The 16,739-nt window shown below is 44.1% G+C and overlaps 1 protein-coding gene and 1 long non-coding RNA gene across 2 annotated transcripts in view; both read right to left on the reverse strand.

The window, feature by feature from the left end:
- NRXN3 (neurexin 3) overlaps positions 1–16,739 on the reverse strand; it is a 1,560,739-nt gene that overhangs the window by 1,313,433 nt on the left and 230,567 nt on the right. The window lies entirely within an intron of this gene.
- LOC112544632 (uncharacterized) overlaps positions 4,038–16,739 on the reverse strand; it is a 41,560-nt gene continuing 28,858 nt past the window's right edge. Inside the window, exons 3-4 of the long non-coding RNA XR_012903365.2 lie at positions 8,570–8,662; positions 4,038–4,448 (exon numbers count right to left, since the gene is read on the reverse strand). This is a non-coding gene — a long non-coding RNA (uncharacterized LOC112544632). The remainder of the gene's footprint in view (positions 4,449–8,569; positions 8,663–16,739) is intronic.

Consider the following 16,739-nt stretch of genomic DNA (forward strand, 5'->3'; position numbering starts at 1 on the left):
TACCATTTCTTCTGCACTGATTCACAATCATTATAATGTCAGGACAAGCTTCCATATGCTTCATTTAATGACATTAATTAATTTCACACACTGTTTTATTTAAAAAAGCGAATAATGAAAAAACATTCTATTCTCTTCAAGAAAGAATACAGGTCAGCTATCAGAATTCAGATTTCTTTTATATGGAGGAGGAAATAAAAAGATAATTGGTGCACCCACTGGACCATGTCAGTCTCTCTCACCTCCTTCACCTTACCTCCTACCCTCCACCCAAACTCAGGTTTCTTAAGCACCCCATACCCTCCGCCCTGCAGCGAGTTTTCTGACACGCTGTTTCTTTCCACATGAAAAAGAAATAAGTGGCTAGGGGAACATCTGGGGCACCTATCTCCCTGTCCAAATAATGAATCCATTAACAGCACAGAGGAAAGGAATAAATGCATTAAGGGGCTTGGCAGATAACTGACAGAAGCACAGTCTGCATGTTCCTGTTCTCTGGTGCTCTCAGATTTAACCCACAGCTGCAGCACCAGAAAAACAAAGAGGAAAGAACATACCAGCTAATTGATCCCTCTTTACAAGTTTCTTATTGGGAGGAAGGATATTTTTCATGTGAAAGCCTCTGTTTTGCTCCCTCTTTGTCATGCCTTTTGCCACCTTCTGTGCCAGCTATTGGACTAGTCTATGGCTCTGCTATTTATTATTTAGACAGGTTGGGCCTGATTGTCAGAGTTGCTAAGCACCCAATTTCAGTTTAAACTGAAGTCAGTTGAGTGCTCAGGACTCGGGGGAGGGGGAGATAAACCTAAAACTAGACAACCAATATCACTGGCAACTTTTATCCCAGGGCTAACAACTCTATGGCAGGGCTAGGAACACAACCCAGGTGTTCTAACTCTCACATCAGATTTACCCCCAAAGCTAGCCTCTTGCTCTGAGGTGTGCTACCTGTTCTGCACCTTACATGTATCTTAGAATGGTTTGTCGTGTAAAGCAGAGTATTGTTCTTATAGCAGACCATCTGTCAAAATGACATTGTGGGTCTCCAGATTTGTTCTTCCACCTCATAACTAACTGATTAGTTTATAAGCTAAAGAACCCTTGGCTTAGTTATTAGCTAATACAAGCACAGCCTAAGGTCTGAAAACCCAGCTGAGTTTCACACTGAGCAGGAATACTGAAGATATTGGATACATCATACTGGTTATGTGCTGATTCCAAACACCAGGCTGGGCCTGAACGGGTTCAAAAATGTAATACATAATCTAGGTAGCCCTGCTGATCATAAGAACATAAGAATGGCCGTACTGGGTCAGACTAAAGGTCCATCTAGCCCAGTATCCTGTCTGCTGACAGTGGCCAGCACCAGGTGCCCCAGAGAGGGTGGACCGAAGACAATGATCAAGTGATTTGTTTCCTGCATTCCTTCTCCAGCCTCTGATAAACAGAGGCCAGGGACACCATTTCTATCCCCTGGCTAATAGCCTTTTATGGACCTAACCTCCATGAAATTATCTAGCTTCTCTTTAAACTCTGTTATAGTCCTAGCCTTCACAGTCTCCTGTGGCAAGGGATTCCACAGGTTGACTACATGCTGTGTGAAGAAGAACTTTCTTTTATTAGCTTTAACTCTGCTACCCATTAACTTCATTTGGTGTCCTCTAGTTCTTCTATTATGGGAACTAATAAATAACTTTTCTGTATTGGCCCTCTCCACACCACTCATGATTTTATATACCTCTATCATGTTCCCCCTCAGTCTCCTCTTTTCTAAACTGAAAAGTCCCAGTCGTTTTAACCTCTCTTCATAATGCAAACTGGATGTGCAGACTAAAAGGAGCTCAGAAGCCCAAGCAAAGGGTGGTGGAGAGGCTGCAAGAGAGATGAAACCTGCTCTTGGAAGCTAATCAGAAGGCTGAGTCTGATGGGACCACCAAGTGGTTAAGGCCCACAGGTAGTACCTTTTCCTGTCCTTTGAGAACCTGTAGGTTCCTGGTCATTTTGACTTTGCTAATTTGGACTACATATGGATGATGTCCCAAACTGAAAAAATACATATAGGAAGTAGCCCAAGGGCTTTTTCTAGCATCATCAACCAGTTTGGTTGTGATTCTGTCTCATCAGATCAAGCCCACTTATGGCTTGTCTTCATAGATTAAAAGAATAATGGGGGATCATCTGCACACCAGATATACTTCCAAAAGTTCATCGTCTTACCCCTAAACAAGATAATCCATGCTGTTTTGTATTTCCCTGCAGCCCTTGATGTTACTGATTATCATTTTGCTCAGGCTGTAAAATAGACATGCTTTGTGAACCATACCGTACTCAAAATTGCTCATGACCAGCCAGAGAGAGAAAAAGAAAGTTACTCACCCTGTGCAATAATGGAGGTTCTTCGAGATGTGTGTCTCTGCGGGTGCTGGTGCATCCTCACACCAGCGACCGGAGATTTTTCTAGCAGTGCCCCACTGGGCCGTACACTGTTGGTGTCCATTAAGCATGCATACAGCGCAGTTCTCTCCTTTCCTTCTCTACCCTTGCCACTGGACCAAGAAGGCTCCAATGCAGGGAAAGGAGAGAGGATAGTGGAGCACCCACAGGGACACACATCTCAAAGAACTCCCATTACTGCGTAATTCTTCTCTTCTTCAAGTGATGTCTCTGGTTGACTACAAAGCAATAGTAGAATCGTGGAGGTGGGTTTGGAGCCCTGCCACTGAGGATAACACCGCTTGTCCAAAGCCATAGATGATGCAATGATAGCGATAAGCGTGCAGTATTTTGCAAATGTGTGGTCGGATGACCAGGTGGCTGCCTTGCAAATGTCTTCTAGAGGCACATCTTTGAAGAAAGCAGCCTTAGAGGCCATTGCTCGGGTTGAGTGGGTGGTAATATTGTCAGGTGGTTCTTTTTTGTGTAATGTATGGATACAGTTGGAAATCCTCTGGAAGGAGACCGCTTGGCTCCTGGAACGTTTGGCGAAGGACAGGAAGAGTCTGGGAAATTTACTCCATGAGTTCGTTTGATTTATGTAGAATGCCAGTGCTTTACAGACGTCACGGGTATGCCATGCAGCCTGGGATGGATCAGCATGCAACATGGGGAAGAATGCAGGAAAGTGTATATGTCTGTTAATATTGTATAAGGGGGTCTGCCATTAGTGCCACAAGCTCCCCCACTCTCCTGCTGGAGGTTATGGCCACCAAAAAGACAACTTTCATGGGTAAGTGTAACAACAAGCAAGCTGAGAGTGTCCACTATAGAACTGAGTATCCCTGGGAGATACATGGCTATGGGGATAATTTGGTGTGCAAGGCACGAGTTCCATAATTTGAGGGTTTCTGTACAGAGGGAGAGTGACCAGGCCCCACTCTGTGTCAGTTAATATAATACATGCAGATTGTATTGTCTGTAATGATACTGATTGTCTTGTGTGCTATATGGGGTAGAAAGTGGAGTCGTGCCCAACGCACAGCTCTGAGTTCTAGGAGATTGATGTGGAGCGTTTGCTTGCTGAAGGACCATTTGTGTTGTACAGTATGGGGTCCGAGGTGAGCTCCTCATCCCATAAGGGATCATCAGTTGTGATGGTGACTGTTGGGGTCAACTGATGAAATGGTATACCCTGTAGTACATTGTGTGGGTGTGTCTTTCATTCCAATGACCTGAGGACATTTGGTGGAATGGAGACGGTCTTGGAAAGGGAGTCCCTGGAGGGGATGTAGAGTATGGCCAGACAGGCCTGGAGGTACCTCATGTGTAGTCTGGCCAGTCAGACCATGTAAATGGTGGCAGACATATGCCCTAGAATCTTGAGTTATTTGCAGACCGTTGTAGTGTAGCCTTGGGCACGGAGTCCGCACTAAGGGGGATTTAAAAATGGCGGCACCCGGCAAGATGCAAATGAAGCCCAGGATATTTAAATCCCGGGCTTCATTTGCAACTTCGAATGCCTACATTAGCCACCCTAGTTCGAACTAGAGTGGCAGCGTAGACATACCCACAGGGACTTTGAGAACTTCTAAAGACTCCCCCTCTTGATGAGCTAGCAGAAATAAATTCTCTTTTTCTCTCCTTGCCCTTTTACTCCCACTTTCTGTGCCCTCCCTCCTTCTCTATCACAATTTCTCCCCCTACTGCTGTTCCTCTGTCCTTTCCCTCCTCCAACTTTCTCTCCCTTTGTGTATTTTCCTTTCACCCGGTCTCATAAAAAGATTGTCCTTGTTTTTCTCCTTTATTTACTTTCCAGAGAGAGAATGGCAGCAGTGGCACCTGCTTTGCACGCTGCGGCTCATTCTCCTCACTTCATTTTCCTCTCAGCTCAGGCTTGGCAGTTCCACCTCAGCGCTGCTCTCTAGAGACTTGCACAGTAAGGAGCAGCTTTGACTTTCGCCTCTTAAACTTCGATAAGTTAAGCAAGAACAAGGGAGGGCAGTAGGCAGCCACTGGAAGAGAAAAATATATATAACACAAACTACAGTCAGCCATGTTGAAGGTCACATCACATAGGCTTTCCCTTTTGTCTGCCAGTCAGAGAATGTCATACCTGAATCACAGGAATCATAAAGAGATCATGTGGGGGGAAATAATCCTCTCCAAATATGACTTTTCATTAAAAAAAAAAAAAAAGAGTTGCAGGGAAATAACTGCAGCAATCAGAAAACATCAGGGGACAGTAATGGCCAAGGCCCCTCAGCCAACGTTAGTGCCATCAGCTCAGTGGTGAGAATGAGAGAAGGGGAAAGATGGCTAGCTAGATAGTACATGTCTAAATTACCTCCTCTTGTTGCTAGAAAAACAATAAAGGATACAGAATGTCATGAGATAGAACCTGGTGAACCATGACTTTATCTTCCCAGGAGCTTTAGCACCAGTGCTTGCTCGTCTTCATCTCTTTCCTAAAAGGTGCCCTAGAGTGCCCTACATGTACATGTACCAGTGATGACAGACCCAAATGTGACAGTGGAGGTCAAGGGACACAAGTGCATTTCTGCACAATGGCTTATTTTCCTCTCATTATCGTTCATAGCAGGGGTGGATTAAATAGTCCAAATAATCATTCTGGTGCCAGTGAACTGTATTATCTGCTGTTTACTCAGCACTTTATTTTAAAAAGGCCCCAAATTCCATCCATCAACCTACGTGAGTACACAGCTATTCCACGTAGGCATGTGTTCCATATTCTGTCAACCCTCAGCTTTTCCCCACTCCCTCCAATGGCATGTTATACTAACTTGTGGTACCTTGTCTTGACCGAAGCAGGGACTGTGGGTGGCCAGTGCTTCTGAAAGATGCAGAATCAAAGGGCATGTTTGAATGTGCAGACCTCAAACCTCCACAGGCTATGTATTAAGTCAGTAAAACAAATGTTAGAGCTCCCAATTCCCAGCTGCACGTGCACATTGCTAGTCCATGTTGCCTCTGGGATAAGACTTAATTGTTCTACTAATAATTTTACATGTCTATATCCCCTGTAATCACACAAAAAGGTCCAAAAATAGTGACTTGCAGACTACATACAGGTATCACCTCACCCTCTGTAACATCGCCACTTTTGGAATGGCACAAACATTACCCAAGAATTTTGGACAGGAACTGAAGAATGCAGTCTCCAACTGAAAGTGCAGGAAGAAGGGTTCTATGGTAGAAAAATATTAGTAATTAGCCCTACCCAATAGGCCTTATACCTCATAGAGGATCATGATGGATTTTACTTATTCAAAACACAACGGTAGCAGTTCATCAACTCCTAACACAATGCTGGATTATTGGTACAATTATGTGAATCACCAGTACCACTTGCTGCTTCACCATTATTTCTCTCAAGATCTCCAATCCAGGTACTGACCATTGTTGATTAACTGCAAAGACCTAACATCCCCGCCATAAACCAGATTAGGTCTTTCTTCTTGCCTTTCACCTCAAAACTACCAAATTGGGTGAATCTCATGGTAATGCTTTGCTTTCCAAATGTGGCAGCTGGGGTCATCTTAGACTAAATAAAAACAAGAGAGAGGTAAAAGATGAAGGACAAGAGAGGAGGACGACAAAAAAACTAAACAGGGTGCAACCCATTCTTGCAAATTATCACAGATGAAGGACAGTCCCAAACAGAGAGTAATTCAACCATATCAAATACCTTTTCCTCCTAATTAGACAAGAACAGCCTGGCTGGCTGGGGAGAAGGAATGCAGCCAGCTCACGGACAGCACAAGGTTAAACACTGCCAGTCAAAGAGCTAGAAGTGCTTGGGCACCTCTGGCCAACTGCATGAAGGCAGGTTGTATATGCAGAAGGGCAGGTGTGTTTTATTTATGTTATTTTATCTCCTCCTCCCCTTATTATCTGAGACCTGGGTTTCTTCCATCACTTCAACTCAATGCAGTCCTTTCACTTTGATATACACTAATCCTGATTCAAACACTAATCTCAGAAGTGAAAATTTGAGCACTAATCCCACATACCTTTTAGAGTCCAGGGTTGAAATCCTAGCCTCCCATGAACTCAGTGGGAATTTTGCAATTGACTTCAATGAAGTTAAGATTTGAACCCGCCCCCTCTCCCCCAGTATTTATCTCCTTGTAGGAAGGCACAACTGGGTCTGGATGTCTAATACTGTGATCTGGCTACATTTGATAGACGACCAACTCCTTCGAAAGCTAATGTTTAACAGTAGTGAGTTTGGCTTAGAAAGTGTGAAGCATTGCTTGAGAGCAGCCCCTTGCAATTTTTGCTTCTTCAAAACGAGTAACCATTCAAACATGACCATTCATTCTTCTAATGTGAGGTGCAGGTCACGAGTGCTAACTGAATGACCATTTTTGAGCATGAAAATCTGTAAACTGAGCTTAATATATTCAATTTAAAAGTTATTTAACATCATGATTGTCAATTAAAGATGTTGAATATAATAAAAATATCGTATCTTTCAGTCATATTTTCTAATCTCTACATTGTATTAAATTGAGGCAAACTGAGCTCATTTTGCAACATTTTTAATCTCACTTTCAAAGGAGGGAGGGATGGGTCATTTCAGATTTTTTTTTCCAGCAGTTGAAAAATCATATTCAGTTTTGTATTCTGAACATACGTTCAGAATACAAGTCAACATACATTCTCAGGTGCAACATCAGTGCAATCTGGATTTTTTGTTGTTGGTGGCTTTAAGTGACAATGTCTACAGAAATGTATGGGGATGTGAGGTGGAGCTTATCTGTTCCACAAATTCATCAGTCATTTGAAGAAGCAAAAAATGCAAGGCGCTGCTCTCAAGCAATGCTCCACACTTTCTAGGCCAAAGTCTCTGCTGTTAAAAATTAAGCTTTCCACGGAGTTGCATCCATTTACACTAGCAGAGAGTTTGGGCCTCAGGGTTGTCTAACAAATGTAGTCAAATCAGAATACTAGTTTGAGCTGAACCAGAGGGGGAAAAAAACAGCTGTTTGTTAATTGAGGATACTATGGGAATGTGAAATAGGGATGCTACACTGCATGGTAGTTTAAATCCAAGCAGTCCAACTAGGTTTGGTGCATTTATTTCTTTGCATTCAGCATCTTCTATGATGGTAAATGAATCTATGAAATGAGGGCCTTAGTAGACTCCATGTACTGCCCCTTGAAACAAATGAAGTCACATCAATGTTAAAGTAGTGCAAAAGGAGAATCAGGCCTTTGGATTCTTCCCCCTTTCTCCTTATGCTATGTAACATTGATCCAGGAAGCAGTTCAGCAGAAAAACTACATACAGACAATTTGTTTTAAACAAACAGTCACTGGCAGAACACACTGGTCCCAAGTGGAATGCAAGTGTCTTGAAACAAAAAGGACAGGGAAACTGAAATTGAAAATTGATCTCACACATAGGTTAGAAGAATTATTTCTTAGCTAGGGTTTTAAATAACTCTTTCTTCTCCTGGTTTTACTCACACTTCACTCCTCTAAATTCTTCAGCTTTTGTCAGCTAGGAACAAAGACCTCCACCATCCTTCTCCATTTCGCCAACCTTCTCATCAATATATTTTTTTTAGTCAATAGGAAGCAAAGCTAAGGGAAAAAATTTAAAAAAAAACCCTCTAGAAGACAAAGAAAGAGGTGCTTTTTTTTATTAAAAAAAAAAAAGCTAATCACTGCTAAACACTGACAGCTTATGGGAGCACCATACAAAACCTTTGCTATAATCTATTTGGCTCCACGCTACTGTGAAAGATAGGCAAAAGAAAGAAGGGTGTAGCCCTTGCCCATCATTGGCAATCCAGTCTATTAGCTGGGAAAGTTTATCTGGAAGGGGCAGGCCACAGAGAGATATAGTCTAATCATAGCCAGGAACTTCAGAGGTTAGTTCTGTTTATTAGCCTAACATGCCTTCTGTGGCCTTTGAAAAGCCATGTTACCCTTTTGTGCCTCGATTTCCATATTTGTAAAGCAGTGATAATGATAATGATCCTCCTCTGAGGGGGAAGTGAAGATTGTTTAGTTCATATTCAGTTCTTTGGAACTGAAGCAGAAATTACTATGTAAAGAAATAATGGTCCCTATTCTACAGAATACCAGACAAGGCACCTGATACCTGGGTTCTATTGCTGGCTCTTCCACAGATGTGCTCTTTGACCTGGATCCTCACTTTCTCCACACGTGAAATGGGAACAGTAACACTTCCTTGCTGGAAGATATAATTCATTTGTGTTTGTAAAGTACCAAGGTTCTATGATAGAAGGTATTATGGAGTGTCCCTTGCCACACTGTAGTTAAGGTTGTTTATTATTATGTAACCCACTCTTTATGAATTGTTTAGAAATTCTGAAGAAGCCTCTTGCTTCTGTACAGCAAAGGGAGATTCCGGTTTCAACCCCATTTTCTGCTAGCTGCATCAAAAGCATTGACCCTAGATGTGTGGAGGCAGCTCCTTCACTGAGCCTTATAAATAATTGAGAAACTTCTGACATGTAAGGGTAGTTAAGCACTAGAACAAGTTATCAGGGATAAGAACATAAGAATGGCCATACTGGGTCAGACCAAAGGTCCATCCAGCCCAGTACCCGGTCTGCAGACAGTGGCCAATGCCAGGTGCCAGGTGAATCGAACAGGTAATGATCAAGTGATCTCTCTCCTGCCATCCATCTCCAACCTCTGACAAACAGAGGCTTGTCAAATAATGTAATCTACTTGCCTGTGGCGAGTACATTACTACCCAGAAGTGCCGGCTCAGAATGATATGCGCATGCGCAGAACGCAGAACTGTGCGAAACCGTGCGGCTTGCGAGTGGGGCTCGCCGCCGCTTGGCGAGCCCTGCTAATAGCCATTTATGGAGTTAACCTCCATGAATTTATCTAGTTCTCTTTTAAACCCTGTTACAGTCCTAGCCTTCACAGCCTCCTCAGGCAAGGAGTTCCACAGATTGACTTTGCGCTGTGTGAAGAAGAACTTCGGGTATGTCTACACTAGCCCCCTAGTTCGATCTAGGGAGCCTAATGAGGGCAACTGAAATTGCAAATGAAGCACAGGATTTAAATATCCTGTGCTTCATTAGCATGTTCCCGCACGGTTGCCATTTTAGAAATTGACTAGCCCAAAGTAACTGCCCGCGTCTACATGCAGCAGTGAAATGGGATTCTGAATTAAAGCCCTAAATCGAATTAGCTGGTAAACCTTATTGCAGGAGGAATAACAGCTAATTCGATTTAGGGCTTTAATTGAACCAAAATGGGTCAAAAGACATTTTGTTTACCACCTCCCACATGCAGAGTTGCCAGATTCCACTGGTTCCCATCTGTATAGCTTTGTTTCTACTAGTATTACTAAAGTGACACACAAAGTAAGGGCACATGAAGTGTGGTATGCATTGCTGGCACACAGCATTGACTGAGAGAGCTGTGAGCTCCCTCTAAATTAGGGTTGCCTGATGGTTTCAACAAAAATACCGGACACACTTGACATTACATCACAATCTACTTTACCTCTTATTTAGAAAATACTGGACATTTATATTTTCTTAATTTGTTTCCCAAACAGACAGCTCAAATACTGGAATGTCCGGTTCAAAACCCGACACCTGGAAACCCTACTTCAGCCCCATTTTGCTGACTCAAAAGCAGAGACAGCCCTCCAGTAAATCCTTGAGCCAAACTCCTGGATTTTTTTTAACCTTTTAATGAACTGAACTGTCAGCTCTAAATCCAAGGCCTGCTGTACACCACAGCCAAATTGAAATGAACACCACTGTATCCATCAGGGCCCCATCAGAACAGTAGGGTCCCAGATCTGAGGGTACTGCTGAGATCAAACCTATGTCAGCCAGTGCCTCTAATACATGTCCAGATCATGGCAGAACATACAACCCTTTCCATTGTCACAAGGCTCACTGTCTCTGATGAAAATGCTCCCTGAATTTTCAGCATTTGCAACAGCCCCCCGACCTCTTCCCCGATTTCCTGATATTGGCAATAGGGTTGCTGGGACACAAAACTTCTACCCTGATGACCCCTTTCTTCTTCACTCATGTTCTCCTTCACCATTCTCCATCTCCAAGGAGAAATAGGAAAATTTCCCTCTTCTTTTATGCAACAAGATGCTGCACAAATCCCCCATCAAAACTTTGAGGAGAAGAAATAAATATCTGTTGCCATTTATAAAAACAGTGAGTCAAGAGGGAACCAAAAGCTTTCAGAGCCAACAGCTCACATATTGCATAGTTTAGGGTAGTTCAAAGGGTAATTACCAGACATCACCAGAACAGAGCACAGAAAAAAATCAAGCTGGAAATCAGAAAACATCTGCTAATGGTGACATCTATTCAACTGTGGAGCATTATCCCTGAGGGAAGTCCTGGAAGCCCCATCACCTCAGACACTTAAAGTGGTGTAGGACAAAGGCCTTGAAAATACACAGTAAGGAACAATCATGCACTTGTTAGGAGCAAAGGCCAAGAATGTGATTAATCTAATATGGTGTTTCCACTTCTGACACTGACAATAACAGTCTGAACCTGGTGAAACAGCCCTTCAATAACAAGACATTTTGTATAGCGGAGCACCAAGAAGTACCCCTAAAATGACATAGCAGTGAGTGTCTCAATACTCACAAAATCTTTGCAATACAGGGTAAGGAGCTGAGCACATAGGAAAACCTACACCAGAGGTAACAAACCAATGTGCATAGCTTGATGCTCATAGAGCAATTTTTCAACAGAGCTGGGTAAACAGTTGAGTATTCAGTTCATTGGCAGTTAAAAATTATTTTGGATCAATCCAAAATAAATCTGTCAAATAAAAAAAAGTCAAAAGTAATTATTTGTTTGACCTGCATTGTTTTATTTTGACTGAATATTTAAATTTTTTCATTTTAATGAAAATTGAAGGAAATTTCTACACAACTGTTACTTTGAATTGAAAAATTTAAATATTGTTTGCAAGTATCAAAATGAGGCTGACTTTACTTATTTTTCAACAAACAATTCAGCAAAATTGATATGAATCCACAAAATATTTTTATGTCACTGAATTTCACCTCTTAAAGTACAGTTCCATGTGAAAAATTTTACCCGGGTCTGGTCTCTTGTGACATGCAAGAAAGCCCAGCAATTGTGAGCAAACCTACAAAAACAAGCCACCATCGAAGGAAACAAAGCTGTGATGAGGATAGTTCCCAAAAAAATTAACAGCAAGAGAGGAGAGTTACTTCAACTAAGGAGGGAGGGAACAACTTCAGTTTAATATTCTCATTACTTGAGGTTCAAAGATAGTTTCGTTTTACAATAATTTCTCCCTTAAAAGCTCAGATGCAGGTTCCCTTCCCTTCCCAAAGGGAAAAGGAGGAGATTTAAACATCTCTCTTTGCACTCCAGCAGGATCCTCCAAGCAGTAGGTTTCTCTTAGGTTCTACTACTGTGCAGGCTCTGGCCCACCATAGGGAGTTTTTCAAACAACACGTTTGGCAGTGTGGACACTAGGCTTGTTTTTTTTCAAAATAACTCCTGCTTCCTATGAGAAATGCTTATTTTGAAATAGTTATTTCAAAGCATCCACACTACTGCTATTTTAAAATAGCTACTCCTCAGAGTCATTCAAAGTAATTACTCCCCAGCGCTTCCTAAGGCTCTAAGTTGAGGTAGCACGTTCACATTAAGGCAGCCTGCTTTGGACTAATTTTGAGGCTTCCCTGTAGTGTGGGGCACATTATTTTGAAATAGTTATTTCAAGAGTTTTTACAAATAAGTTATTTTGAAATAATGTCCTAGTGTAGACATGCCCCAGGTGTCCAGAAAACCAGCCAAACAAAGAGGGCAACTAATAATCTCCCTGGTAAAAGGCCTAAAACTGACAAGCTCATGTGTGGAATTTGAGCATATAAGTCTCAGAAATCTTGTGGGAGCACAAGAGAAAAGGGGCCAGTAACCATCCTCATCTTAAATAGCACTAGGGGAGGAGGGTGGAAAAGCATCTCAAGATTAATACCTAACGTACTTGGGTATTAGCATTAAGAGGAGAATCCTATTTGTTAGGATTAAGAGTGCTGAGTTCACATGAAAACCTTGACCAGCGAATTGCTTCCAAAGAAATGGTGTTTCATTTATTATTGAGAGAGAATAAAAATAAAATCCATCAACAGGAGGGCTACAAAATCCAACAAAGGTTTAAAAAAAAAAACTACTAGGAAAGGTTAGAGAGTCACAATCAAGATAAAAATCAGATATTAAAATATAAAAAAACTTTCTTGTGTTATTAATAACATGGCAGATTAGGAGGAATGAGATTTAAAATCTGGTTTTCATAACTCATACTGTGTGTTTTACTTAGCAGCCCTTCACACAGTCTGAGCCAGTGAAACTAGATGGAGCAGCTTCCCTTACTGGTTTGGGCACACAATGCTGTCCAACTATTCTGTACCCGTAACTAAAGGATTTAGACACCAATCCTAGAAATGAAGATTCCTGTCAGAACATTAATAAATTTAGCCTTACACCTTTTCCATTGTACAGATTTGGAAAATATACTACATAAATTTTATGAGCAACATTTTCAAAGTGTCCTGTGCTTTTAGGTGCCTCCAGACACTAAAATGTTTGGCACTCACTCTAGTTAAATCAATGGGATCTTTTCACTGTTTGTGAAAAATCAGGCCCAAGCTCTCTCAAGTTGAGCACACAAAATTTTAGCCTAAATAACTTGCCCAACGCCACACAGTCAGTGGCAGAGCCTGGAACAGACTACAGGCAGTCCCCGACTTACGTCGGATCCGCACTTACGAACGGGGCTTTTCTCGCCCCGGAGGACACGGACTGCGGGACCTTGCAGTCCCGCCGCCCGTGTACTCCGGGGCGAGAAAAGCTGCTCCGCATCTCCCTGGTCTGCAGACCAGGAAGACGCGGAGCAAAGCCGCGGAGGGGCTCGGGCAGCGGGGCAGCCCAGGCGCGCCTCGGCTGTCCCGCTGCCGGCTTCCCCCGAGGCTTTGCAAAGCCGCGGAGGGGCTCGGGCAGCCGGGCAGCCCAGGCGTGCTTGGGCTGTCCCGCTGCTGGCTACCGCCGAGGCTTTGCAAAGCCGCGGAGGAGCTGGGGCTGCCGGGCAGCCCAGGCGCGCCTGGGCTGCCCGGCTGCCCGAGCCCCTCCGCGGCTTTGCTCCTCGTCTTCCTGGAGACCCCCCAGCAGACCAAGGAGACACGGAGCAAAGCTGGGGAGGATGCAGGCGGGACCGCGGCGCATCTCCACGGTCCCGCCGTCCGGGTTTCCCTGGTCTGCTGGGGGGCGCAGCTAGTGCGCCCCCCAGCAGACCAGGCTTTTCTCACCAGGGGTAGAGCAGCTGGGGCTGCTGGGTTGGTCCTGCAGCGCCGCTTCTCGGCGCTACTGGACCAACCGGGCAGCACCCCAGCTGCTCTTCCCCAGGTGTCCCCAAGTCAGCCGCTGCTTAAACTGATCAGTGGCTGACTACAGGAAGCCCGAGGCAGAGTTGCTCTGCCCCGGGCTTCCTGGAATCAGCCGCTGATCAGTTTCAGCAGCGGCTGACTTGGGGACACCTGGGGCAGAGCAGCTGGGGTGCTGCCCGGTTGGTCCCCGCAGCGCCGCCCCTGCGGGGACCTATCCAGCAGCGCCCCAGCTGCTCTGTCCTAGGCGTCCAGATTCAGCTGCTGTTGAAACTGATCAGTGGCTGATTCCAGGCAGCCCAGGGCAGAGCAACTCTGCCTCGGGCTTCCGGTAGTCAGCCGCTGGTCAGTTTCAGCAGCGGCTGAATCTGGAAGCCAGTTCCGACTTACATACAAATTCAACTTAAGAACAAACCTACAGTCCCTATCTTGTACGCAACCCGGGGACTGCCTGTATACAGAATTCTTGAATTTCAGTGGCCACCTGTTATGTCTAGTGTTGAGAGTGTAGCTGGCTTTGAACATTAAAGAAAAAAACCCACAGCAGGAGAGAAGATGATCTTTAAAGAACTTTTTATTTAATTTTCTTTTAAAAGCTTTTATAGAACATTTTCTATTAACATGGGGTTTCTTATAATGGGGGGAAAAGAATGAGAGCCAGAGACTCTATGGCAACCATTAGGGATCTCATTATGCCAAACTAATTAACCTTGAAGGTGCTGAGATTATGGTGATAGGCATCAGTACGAAACCCCAAGGGCATGTCTATGCTATACAGAAAATCGACCTTCTGGAAGTCAACCTTCTAGCATTTGATTTAGTGGGTCTAGCATAGACCCCCAAATTGAACACTAAGGGCAGCCCCTGTCAGCATCCTGTTCTCCTCATTCTGAGAGGAGTAAGAAAAGCTGGAGGGAGCACATGTATATGCTGTAGTGGCTTGGCTTAAGATAAGCAGGTTCCAGATGTACATTTTACATACCTTGGGCTGACCTGCCTGGTCTAATGTAGACTAGCCCTAAAATAACCAGTGGTTCTTCTACATAGCCCTCTCACCTACAACAGATCAAATAACCTAATTTAGGCCTCATTTCATTTTATTCCATCCTTTTAAAAGGACAGGACACATTTAGTACAGAGAGATAAGATTATTCTGTATTTTAGACAGCAGAGGGGGTATAATAAAATATTCTCACTTGTCAGTGAGAGCAGAACAAACAGAAATTACCTGGAACTGAAACAGGGACAATCTAGATACATTAGGGGGGGAAAACAAGCCCATATTATAGTTATGAAATTAGGGATCTGAACATGTTCATGAGGGATATTGTGAAACTCCCAAAATCAGAGCTATTCAGACTAGGCAGCTGTGTCTAGACTGGCAAGTTTTTCCGCAAAAGCAGTTGCTTTTGTGGAAAGCTTGCCAGCTGTCTACACTGGCTGCTTGAATTTCCGCAAGAACACTGACGATCTCATGTAAGAAATCAGTGCTTCTTGCGGAAATACTATGCTACTCCCGTTCGGGCAAAAGTCCTTTTGCGCAAAAGGGCCAGTGTAGACAGCTCAGATTTGTTTTGCGCAAAAAAGCCCTAATCGCGAAAATGGCGATCGGGACATTTTTGCGCAAAAGCGCATCTAGATTGGCCACGGATGCTTTTGCGCAAAAGTGCTTTTGCGGAAAAGCGTCCGTGCCAATCTAGATGCTCTTTTCCGCAAATGCTTTTAATAGAAAACTTTTCCGTTAAAAGCATTTGCGGAAAATCATGCCAGTCTAGACGTAGCCGGCATGTAAGGCTGAATTCACCATTATGCTGTGCTCCCTTTACAGTGGTTCTACTGGTGTAGAGGGGATGCAAAGTCAAAGTCAGGGAATTCAGACATAATGGGGAAGCAACAGTCAGATGCCACTGGTTCCATGCTATTTCCTATGGGTGTGTTCACTACAGGGAATCAGGATAGAACGGGGACATTGCCAGAGTGTTCTTATAGCCCACTTCCTAGTGGGTTTTTTTGTATGCCTCAGCAGTTCATGGTGACTCTCCCACTGCCTCTTTTTCTCTCAGAGGCAAGGGTTCCCTGCTTAATGAGCCCTTTTCATCATAGACCAGTCACTAGCTTGGAGGGGAACACACTTCCATGGTCCTGAACTCCCCTTTTCCCTAGTGGCAGCCCACCAGGCATAGGGAGGGTTGGAGGGAGATAGGGGGAGAACCCAGTCCCACCCACTTCCTGCAGGTTCTAGTCCAGGGCCCTATGTAGTAGCCACTAGCGGGGCCATTGCCCTTATCCCCACAGAATATCAGCTTCTCCCTGGGCCACTTCACCAACCACTCCCAGGCTAAGTCTACACTCGCTGCTTCTTGTGCAAGTATGGCAGTTCTTGCGCAAGAATCTGCAGAGCATCCACACTGCCCACCCACTCTTGCGCAAGGAAACTTACAGTACAGCGTGGTAAGAAAGGGCTTCTTGCGCAAGAGCTATGCTCTTTTTTAACAGGTGTAAGTCCTCTTGCGCAGGAGCTCTTGCACAAGAGGGCAGTGTGGATGCTCGGCAGGGATTTCTTGCGGAAGAAAGCTAAAATGGCCATCAGAGCTTTCTTGTGCTAGAGAGCATCCACATTGCCATGGGCACTCTTGTGCAAAAGTACAGCTCGCACACGGCAGTGTGGACGTGTTCTTGCACAAGAACCCTTGCACAAGAAGCCACCACTGTAGACATACCTCCACAGTACCTTCTCCCCAGTGCCCTGGAGAAATCTCTCTAGCTTGACACCAGGGCTACGTCTACACTGGCACCCTTTTCCGGAAATGCTTAAAACGGAACAGTTTTCCATTATAAGTATTTCCGGAAAAACCGCATCTACATTGGCAGGATGCTTTTTTGG

The sequence above is a fragment of the Pelodiscus sinensis genome, chromosome 5, assembly GCF_052426305.1.
Source record: "Pelodiscus sinensis isolate ZL-2025 chromosome 5, ASM5242630v1, whole genome shotgun sequence".
Taxonomy (NCBI): Eukaryota; Metazoa; Chordata; order Testudines; family Trionychidae; genus Pelodiscus; species Pelodiscus sinensis.